At 46.2% G+C, this 10,144-nt stretch overlaps 1 protein-coding gene across 2 annotated transcripts in view; it reads left to right on the top strand.

Annotated features, from left to right (window-relative positions):
- The first annotated feature begins 2,822 nt into the window (after positions 1-2,822).
- Positions 2,823-10,144, top strand: part of STAU2 (staufen double-stranded RNA binding protein 2) — a 230,467-nt gene continuing 223,145 nt past the window's right edge. Inside the window, exon 1 of one of the 2 annotated variants that reach the window (XM_019549301.1) lies at positions 2,823-2,928. The gene's annotated coding sequence lies outside the window, so the exon portion shown is untranslated. The remainder of the gene's footprint in view (positions 2,929-10,144) is intronic. The other variant, XM_019549293.1, reaches the window with a different exon arrangement.

Below are 10,144 nucleotides of genomic sequence, written 5' to 3'. Positions count from 1 at the left end.
CCAGGCTCTTCCCGGTGCTCTGCCTGTCTCCACCCCATCCCTGGCTCCAGTGGCCCCAGGTGCTGCTTGCACCAACTGCTGGCACCGGGGCACAATGCAGCCCAGTGGCTACAGGAAGCTGGCATCAGCCACTCCTGGGACAACTGCAGCCCGAGCTGGGGTGAGTGGTGACAGGCAAAACCCCTCAGGGTTCAGGGCATGGTGTGACCCAGTGGCTGCTGACAGCTCCCAGGGCCGCTGCAGCTGGGGCTGGGGTGAGTGCCACACCCCGCACCGCCCAGGCCTCCGCTTGTCCACACTCACCCCAGCCAGCCCTGGAAGCAGCCAACAGGGGAATCTATCCCTATTTGTTACATTATAAATTAGGTTCATTTTATGCTAATTTGATTTTGCAGCATTCTCCAGGCCTATGCTGATCACATATATGCAAATTTACCTTGCATATAACAAATTTCGGGTACAAAAGGATCATTGCATAAGAGCAAACCTGCATAAATCGAGGGAAACCTGTAGTAAGGCACAGTGTTTCTCCAGGATCCCAAGGAACTACGAGGCCATATCCAAGTAAGGACTTGGGCACCTAGAGCAGGAGGAAATCAGACATTAGTTGCCTGGATCCAAAACTGCACTCCAAAAAAGCCCTCTTCTTATTGGCCTCCTAATCCTGGAAGTGCCTGTCGTGTTGACCTGATGGTAGGTGCTTTCAGTTTTCCCTTTAGCTGGGTGGTGTTACCCTTTTGCTGATGCTGGGACACTACACACAGCAGAGAGAGCAATCTTTTCTGGACCAGGAAGCAATCAAGAGGGAGTGTGGCCTCCTAGACTGGTAATTAGAGCACTGCTGGGAGGTCTGAGGAGTCCTAGGTTCTGGTTTCTGCTACCAGGATTTGTTATGCATTTTAAAGTAAGGAATTGAATAAAAAGCAGTAATTACCTGAAGTACAGGGACTGAAACTCAGCATTTCCCACCTGCCTACCGGATACATAGGAGAGGTGGAATTGAATGCGGTCAGGCTGAGGAGCATCTGAAGCTTAGGTCTCCCAGTTCCTGAGAAAATGCTGTAACTTGGGGTATTACAGAGAAAATTAGTAAGATGGGCAACATCTCCTATTTTCTCTATCATCTTGTATCTTTATCTTTAAGAGATTCTTGCTCAGTTCTTTTGATGAATTCCTGTAGATGCCTATACTCAGAAGACTCTTGCATCTAGCGCCAATATAGATGGGGACACTTCCCTTGCAGCTCTGAGTCAGGCACCTGTGGCTCATGAGGATCGAAATTTAAGTGTGTCCATTAGTGTTTTCTTTTTGTTAGCTCTGTGTGGCTTGTTCAGCCTGTGAGGTTTTGGGGGGGGTTTTTTGGATTGTTCTTCTGAGGTACCTAGCCTTCCCTTGGCACAGTACCACGGATGCTTGGTGCTGAACATTAGGCTTTGGAGGGAAAGGTGCCTTTAAATCTGTCATTCTTATAATTCCAACTTGAAGATGCCATAATCTTTGTGTGCACAAGATTAGTACAGATCCTACAATAACTTGTGTGACCTGAGCTATAGGACAGGGTGCAACAAAAAGGTGTAATGAACAAATGGAGGGATTGGAAAAAATGAGCTGAGGATAGCAGCAACAGTAGGACACATTTTACATGAGAACCTTGTACGCACTTTGTCAATTCTGAGTACTTTAAAAAATATAAACAATTTTATATTATGTCAGTAATCAGAGCGAGCATCTGCTTAATGTTACTTTATGTCAAACCCTTGTTAAACTTCTACTCTTGCAACATCTCTTTTTTTTTACAGAACAGTGAGGATTGAATTAGCAATTCCTTAAAAAGTAAATGCAGACCTGTATGTTTTCTGTCATCTCGAAACAAACTGCTAAATTTAACACCAGGATAATGAAAACAAAATGTACAGTGGTTATAACTTATGCACAGCATGTGCATAAGTACAGAAAATATGTACTATGCATGCGTGGGAAACTCCAGGACAAAATTAGGTTTTATATCTACTGCAATATTACATCCTTGTATGGAGGTTGTGAGTAAAAATTAGGAATAATTAAGCCAATAAACTAACTCAATTCTTAAGGCTCAAAAACCTTAGCTCCTTAGTTGGATTATCTTCTAGGGACCATATCAGAAATACGCTATGAAGTATAATAAAAAAATCTTATTAATTTACTACTAATCAAAAAACAATTGTTTTGGAACAATTAGAGCACTGGAACTGTCTAGTCGGGCATTACTTACACAATCCAGTGTTTCCTTATGTTGCAAGAGCAGTTGGATTGTTTTATGCAAATTACTGTCACTGTGCCTCCAGATTCAGTAGGCTTCATTGAGAAGAATGGAATCAATTCGCACCTGTCTCCAAGCAGTTGTTTGAGACCACGCACACATACTGCATTTACAAGTTTATATTTGCAACTATTAGCCCTACGGACCCTAAGAGATACAGTCAATTTGGATTTTCTTTAATATATGGAATAGAAATCACTGTAAAGAAAATTTCACCCTTCTTTGCAGCTCTAAAGGTTTTGTGCTCTTTTGTGTCACTGTAGTATGGGTGGGACTGAGAATAGGATAAACTCCTACTTCTGCATGTGCATGAAAGTGTTCTGGTTATGCCTTCCATACACAGAAAGTAGAGCTGTATCCAGTCGAGCCCACTGGGTTTGTCTTCCCCATCCTGTGGTGGAGGTTGTAATGGGGAACTCTCTCAAGCCCACTGGTCAGCTCAAACACTTTCTAACCTAGCAGAGCAGATGGGGAAGTGAAAAAATTTCCCACCCTGTCATGGGGCTTCATCTGTACTCATTGTTTCCTATTTCTTGCAGTTGTGGGGAATTATCCATAGAAATCCAAATGCTTCCTGTAGTCATCTGGATGTGCTTAGTGGCATACTTCTCACTCCAGTTCATCTGCCTGTGAGGGGAACTTTCTGCCTCCTTATACCTCCTGTAGCTTTCACTGTCAATTTATCTACTTGGGGACACAGCTTCTAGTCACCTTATTGCTTGTTCTGTACAGGAGTTGGAGGCAGTTACTGGCCTGATTTGTGATCCTTGCCCCTGGCGCTGTCTCCTTCTTTTCTTTGCAGTCTGTAGGGGTTCTGACCTGAAGGCCAGGGACAGACATTCAGAAAGCCTGAGTGTGAATTGATTCAGTCTTTGTAAGTTAGTCTAACCTGGCTAGGCTAAACTGGTTTGTAAGTGTATAGACGTCCCCTCTGCACTAAAGAAATCGAGGCACATGCCGCAGTGGCTCAGACTAGAAGCCGGGGGGGGTGTTAGAGCAGCCCTCCCTCCCTATCTACAGTGCTGAGCTGAGGGGGACATGGCCAGCCCCAGCAGAATGCTTTGATTAGGAAGGCCCTCCTGATCACTGCTTCTCTGACCAGCAGCGCCAGCAGAGAGTTACACAGCATTTACTTACACAAGAGGGAGTTGTACAGTGTTTATCAAGCCCATCAGCAAAACAAAAGGCTCTCTTGTTAGTTCAAGCTCTTCTTAAACAACTTTTCCAAGGAAGGAACAGAGCAATTTTACCAGCTACCTGTTGATTAGCTCCAAAAATCCCTAAGCCGACACTGTTCCCTTTTCCTGTCTCCCACAACACAGACCATAGCCAGCATATGGTATGCTAGCAGAAGGGAATTGAGCAGGGAATGGTGAGGGGATGGGGAGAACAGGAGGAAGCCAAGCAGATGCCTGCAGTCTCTGTAGGAGCTCCAGCCAGGGAGCAGAAGGGTGAGGCTAGCCCTGATAGGCTGGAGCAGAGAGAATAGCCCTGTCCAGAGTTGCAAAGTAGTTGGGATGCTGGAGGCCTCTGATTTAACTTAAACCAAGAAGAGGTCTGGGACACATTGCATAAATTGGTTTAACACAACTCAGTTAAGTCTGATACTGCATTCAACCAGGTTTATCTCAAACCAGTTTCAGCCATTTTCAAACTGGTTTATGTGCATTGAATGTCTGCTCCCCTGTACCCTCTTGGGCTGGCTGCACACAGCAGCAGGAACTGCCCCACCCCCTCCCTGAGTCCCCCTATCTTGGCTGGGCAGCTTGCCCTAACCCCGGTCCTAGCCCCAGCTGCAATCCCTCCCTCACTGCGGTTGCTTTAACCTGTCCCCCTGTGCCCCTTCCCTCCCCGCCACCACAACAGACTTACCAGTTGGGCACAACTGTGTCAAGCCTCCTAAAGGAAGCAATCCCCCATTAGTAACATTGTTCCTGTGAGAAAACTGGTTCCAAGTTACAACCTTTTGACTTATTATGCGGTTTTCAGGAACCAGTAAGTCTGAGGAGTGCCTGTATACGGGGATGTAGAAAGTAAAGCTGGTTACATGCAAGGCCTGTCAGATGCACCAAGTAAATGAAAATGAAAGAGGAGAGAACAATACTTTGTTTCCAAGTCTTTGGGGTGTCTCTTCACAAAGGAAAAGCTATATTTTTATTGCTAATATGGGACAAAACTGCTGCCTGGTTTTCACTGGAATTATTTAACAGATGGATTAGTTAATAGTGAAGACAAGGCCTTCAAGTTTTAAGACTCTGGAATCACATCTTGCAGCTTTAGTGATTTCAGTCATTGCTTGTTACGATAAAAATTAAAATCTTTCCAGATTTATAATATGACCCATAAATGAAACCTGAAAATGAAGCAGAATGCTAAAATAATAGCTACTTTTTAGAGTCTGTCATTGTTAAGGCTATTTCTGAACTTCACAGCAGTGTAACGGTATTAACATACCTATTGCAGTGGGTTACCAGAGCCACTATAACAGTGCAAGTGTAACTAGATGGATGTAGGTACTGGAATGAATTTAAGTATAATGTAGGCCAGGCCTTAAAGAACTAAGTATGGTCTAGATCAAGGGTTTTTAACGTTTTTTAGTCTAAGTACTTCCAGCGCCTGGACACCGAGTGGGGGGAGGGAGGGTGCGCGGCTGGACACGGAGTAGGGAAGTGGGGATGGAGCACCACCACCTCCCAGGAGCAGGGCCAGGGCAGTGCAAGGAAGCTCATCAGGCTTAGGTGAGGGCAGCAATACTCCTCTGCTGGGAGAGGAAGCTCACTGGGCTGGTGTGTGGCAGTGGCCGCCATCACGTGCAACCTTCCTTGCCCCGCTGCCTTCGCCCTGGCCCTGCTCCTGGGAGGCAGCAATGCTCCGTCCCCACCCACCTGAGTGGAGCCCCTTGGACTGGTTCAAATACCCCCAGGGGTGTGCGTACCCCTGGTTGACAATGCCTGGTCTAGATAGAGGTGTAGTGTTTTAAAGTCCAAGCCCAGATTTAGGAATTTTAGTATCTCCCAAATTTCTCTCTCAACTCTCAGACTACAGGAAGCCCTCACTATTTGCAGGTTTGACATTTGCAGTTTCAGATGTTTGCAAATGCCGAACCCACATCCAAAATACACTTAAAGGAGCTCCTCGGGAACTCTGCGCTTGCTGCCACCGGGTTCCTGCCATCACTGTGACCCCCTCCCCTCCCCCCCAGCTGCCGGGGGCACTGCGTTCATGAATGCAGATGGCATTCATGAACGCAATGCCTTATTCGTGAACATATCCCCCGCGAATGGTGAAGGTCTCCTGTATTTCCTAGTTATCTATGCCTAAGTCTATGCTTTATTTTTACCACCCTTGTTACTGGGTAGTTTTATATCTTTGTTGCATAAGGTTATTGTAAAATTATTTCATTAATATTTGTAGAATACAGGCAGTCCTCGGACTCGCAACACAAGTGGTTACTGAAAATCACATCTTAAAGTTAAAACGTTGTAACTCGGAGCCAATTATCTCATAAGAAAGAATGTTATAAATGTGCTTTTTTCCAAGAGTGAAAAAATCCAAACCATGTTCAATGTTTAAAAGGACACCAGCAGGAAAAGACGAATATTGACCATATAATACAAACTGTTGAATTGCCTATGCTTTGCTTTCAAATGTATAAAATTTAAGAAACTAAGTACATGTAAAGCTGTAGTAACCTTAAAACCTGTATCAGCATGAGTTACAAAATTTCAGAGATGTTTATATCATATAGTATAAACCATGTAAATGTTGTGCTTTATTCTTTTTTCAAGAGTTACCCTTAAAGAATGGTCCATGGCCACCACCAGTTCTCATGTGCCATAATAGTATTCTCAGTTAAAAGTTTGATCATCAGAAGCATGAAGGTTGTGAGAAAAATTGAGGGCTTTTATGAGTTTGCACCAAAAAGTTCAGGAACTACTGGTTTAGCATTACTATTGTCATATGTTTTATGTGAACATGTAGCTCACAGGTGGCTTTGTTATGAGTCAGTACTAGATTCATCTCTAATGCGCATAAGACATCTATATCGAGCCACCTTTTTTTTTTTTTAACAGAATGCTGCCATATAGATCTGAGTGGGTTTAAAATAATGGGCTCCTTCATGCCTTGTCACAATTCTGTCTTTCTACCATTAGTTCAACTCTACATAGATTCATAGATTCATAGATGCTAGGGTCGGAAGGGACCTCAATAGATCATCGAGTCCGACCCCCTGCATAAGCAGGAAAGAGTGCTGGGCCTACATTACCCCAGCTAGATACACATCCAACCTTCTCTTGAATACCCCCAGGGTAGGGGAGAGCACCACCTCCCTTGGGAGCCCGTTCCAGACCTTGGCCACTCGAACTGTGAAGAAGTTCCTCCTAATATCTAATCTAAATCTGCTCTCCTCCAGCTTGTGGCCATTATTTCTTGTAACCCCCGGGGGCGCCTTGGTGAATAAATACTCACCAATTCCCTTCTGTGCCCCCCTGACGAACTTATAGGCAGCCACCAGGTCGCCTCTCAACCTTCTCTTGCGGAGGCTGAAAAGGTCCAGTTTCTCTAATCTCTCCTCATAGGGCTTGGCCTGCAGGCCCTTAACCATACGAGTGGCCCTTCTCTGGACCCTCTCCAGGTTATCCGCATCTTTCTTGAAGTGCGGCGCCCAGAATTGCACGCAGTACTCCAGCTGCGGTCTGACCAGCGCCTGATAGAGGGGAAGTATCACCTCCTTGGACCTATTTGTCATGCATCTGCTGATGCACGATAAAGTGCCATTGGCTTTTCATAATGAGTGTCACAGGGCAGGGACCCAGGAGCGGCTGTGATCTCCCCTGGTGCCCCGACCGTGCCAAGTTGCCGGTCTAGCACCCTTTCTCGCCCGCCACGACTTTGCTGTTTCTCTAAGGTTAATGGAAGGCTGCCTTACTTAGCCCCTTGGACCTGGTGCTCTTACTCTACCGGTCCCAGCTCTGTACCAGACAAATTTGGTGCCCTAACCCTATGAGCATCGCGTGCCTCCAACCTCCCCTTGAGCATGCCCCAAGCCTCGCAGATGTGCCGGACGTTCTCGTGTCTCTACTTGTCTTAGGGACCCCCTCCAGGGCCTCTGTATAGCTCGCCCTCTCTTTGGGGTCCTGTGATAGGTTCGCCCCCTCTCTGGGACTCCCCTACGTAGCTCGCCCTCCTCAGGCTCTTACCCGCGCATCTGCCCTCTCCGGGGCTTCTCAATATGTAGAAGCAGCGCCCCACTGGGCCTGTCTCCCCGTGCTCTCACCCACACGGGTTTCATCTCCTGCGCTTCTCGCGGTAGGTTACCCCACTGGGGGTTTCGTCGCCCGCGCTTCTCGCGGTAGGGGCTCAGGTGGCCTGTAGCCGTGCCTGGCTCCCTGACCCGTCTTCGGGGTCATATGCCCTGCTTGGGCTCTACCCCCCTCCCCCGATACTGCCTCACTGGGCTGGGGTCGGGACACCCCGCTAGCTCTTGCCCGATGTCGCCCCCACTGGGCTGGGGTCGGGACACCCCACTACACAGCACCACCCTACAGCACACCACCTGCTGTGCCCTCCTTGGCACCAGATTGCTGTGCCCTCCAAGGGCACCAGGAACCCCACACTATCAGGGCGCTCCCCTGAGGCCTCCTCATTCCCCTATAGCCTCACCCGGTCCTCTGGTATAACAATAACAAACCAGGGAACATAAAGCCATAAGCCAACCGGCTATAACTCAAAATAAGCCGCCCGGTTATAACATAAGCTGTGCGCCACCCTGGCTGTTCTTCACACTTCCCAGTCAGGGTTCTCTCCACACCTTTCCCTCATACTGACACTGAGGTGGTAAGGCCGCTCAGCTCTGCTCTGCTCTGCTTTGCTCTGCAACAGAGTTCCTGCTCGGCTCGGGTCTGCTCTGCTCTGTAGCAGAGCTCCTACTCCTCGGGCAGTCAGATGGAACTGACATCTGGCCTCAGCCTGCTTCCCTGCCCCCTGGCGGTCAGCTGACCCAATCAGTTGCCTTAGCACTTCCACCTGCACTGCCCTGCAGATTGGCAGCTGGGTCCTTGTTACCTTTGCTAGTAGCGAGCACCCTAGTGCTCTGCTACAATGAGGATAATGAAGAGTTGGGGCATTTTAGGAACCTCCACAAACTTTCTGAAATAGCTTTTAAAAAGTTCAGTGCTATGATTGTAGGGTTGTATGATGGAGGCCTAAGCCCTACAAACGCACATGTGCTTAACTTAACATCCACTCCAACAGGACTGACTATGTACTAAAGGATAAACATGAGTCCAGCATCTCATAGCCTGTCAGGAGTGGATACAAGTGCTGTATCACATTGGAAAGAGGGAACCCTCAACACCACCTTTTAAGTGGCATTCTAAGTTGAAATTCACAAGCTGCTGGCTGTAGCTTTCAGAGGATTATAGAGAAATAGGGCTGTAAGGGACATTACAGGGTCATCTAGTAAAAGCGTATCATGTAAAAAGACTATTTCTAATCACAATCAACCTATTTCAATCACTGAATTAAACCATACTGATAATACAGCAACTCACTCATTTGCTGTACCCCTCATCCTTTTGTTAGCTGACAGTGGGACCTTCACAATTTTGATAGCATATGCATTTGCTTAGAAATATATCAAACCATTTTGTTGACATCTGCCTTTTAAAAGAACAATTGCATGAAGCTTTGATTTTTAGAACACTAAAAGCATAATTTTTGTAAAAAGGGCAAACAGTGAAATCTTAATGTTGTTAGTTTATTTTCTGTTTCAATTTAGGACAAATACCAAAAAATAGTGTTGCTATCTGAACCTCTCTCCTTTGAGGCACTAACTGAACAATAGTAGGATTCAGCATTTGAGCTACAGCTGTGATCCACTAGCTGTATTTTTGTCACATCTAATACTTTGGTCCAGCAGTCTGTCTGTCTGAGTTTAGTTGGTTGTAAATTTTTCAACAAAAAGCATTTTCCACTGAAAACCACTGTCACTGAAAATAGAAGGCTTATTATGAAAATATACAACAATACTTTGATCATCCAGCTTCTCAGCTCTGGGACTGTGTTTCTAGTCAAAGAGAAAGTAAATGCCCTATGCCAGAATAGCCAGTAGCCTAGTGGTTAGAGCACTTACCTAGAATGAAGGAGACCAGGGTCCAAGTCCCTTTTCTGCCTGATTCAGAGTGGTTGAATCTGTGTTTCTAGAGTCCTGAGTACCCAAGCCACCAGTCTTTTGAGTTTCTGACTCAGTCTGCTAGTAATTTGAAACAAATTGGTAAATATTAATAAACCCAGAGAAAAAAGAGACTTTACTGGGGCATAAGCCTGGGGCAGCAACAATACAGGGCCTGCCATTTCCCTGGTCAAGGCCCTAATTGTTGGTTTAAGGACTATGCTGAGAAATCTAGGAACTTGATTGTTCCATGTCAGCGGGCTTTGCAGAGATTTTGTTTCCTTTTCTCTATATTGTCTGGAGGCAGATAGTAACCATCTAATATTTAGCTTTGTTCTTCTGCCCTTCTAGTCTTCTTTTTTATATCTCCAGTCTTAAGAACAGGAAGAGAGTAATGAGTTACATTAGTTTGGTGGTAGGGTTTTTGCTCTCTCCAGGCATGTTTGTCCATGGCAAAAGGTGGATCTTTCTTTTTGTCACTGAGGCTAGGGACAGATATTATACATACACCAGTTTAAGTGATCAGAAACTGCTTTAAACCAAATGGGGGAGAAGGGGTCCCCCAGCGGCTGATCACCGATCCCAGAAGCGCTGCTGGCACTTCTCTCAGTGGCCCCACTCCCTGGCAAGCAGGGGCCAATCTCAGGGGGTGCATGTGCCCCCCAGTGTCC

The sequence above is a fragment of the Crocodylus porosus genome, unplaced genomic scaffold, assembly GCF_001723895.1.
Source record: "Crocodylus porosus isolate Cpor-Errol unplaced genomic scaffold, CroPor_comp1, whole genome shotgun sequence".
Taxonomy (NCBI): Eukaryota; Metazoa; Chordata; order Crocodylia; family Crocodylidae; genus Crocodylus; species Crocodylus porosus.
Note: the sequence above shows the minus strand (reverse complement) of the source record. Positions and strands in the feature narration are given on the sequence as shown.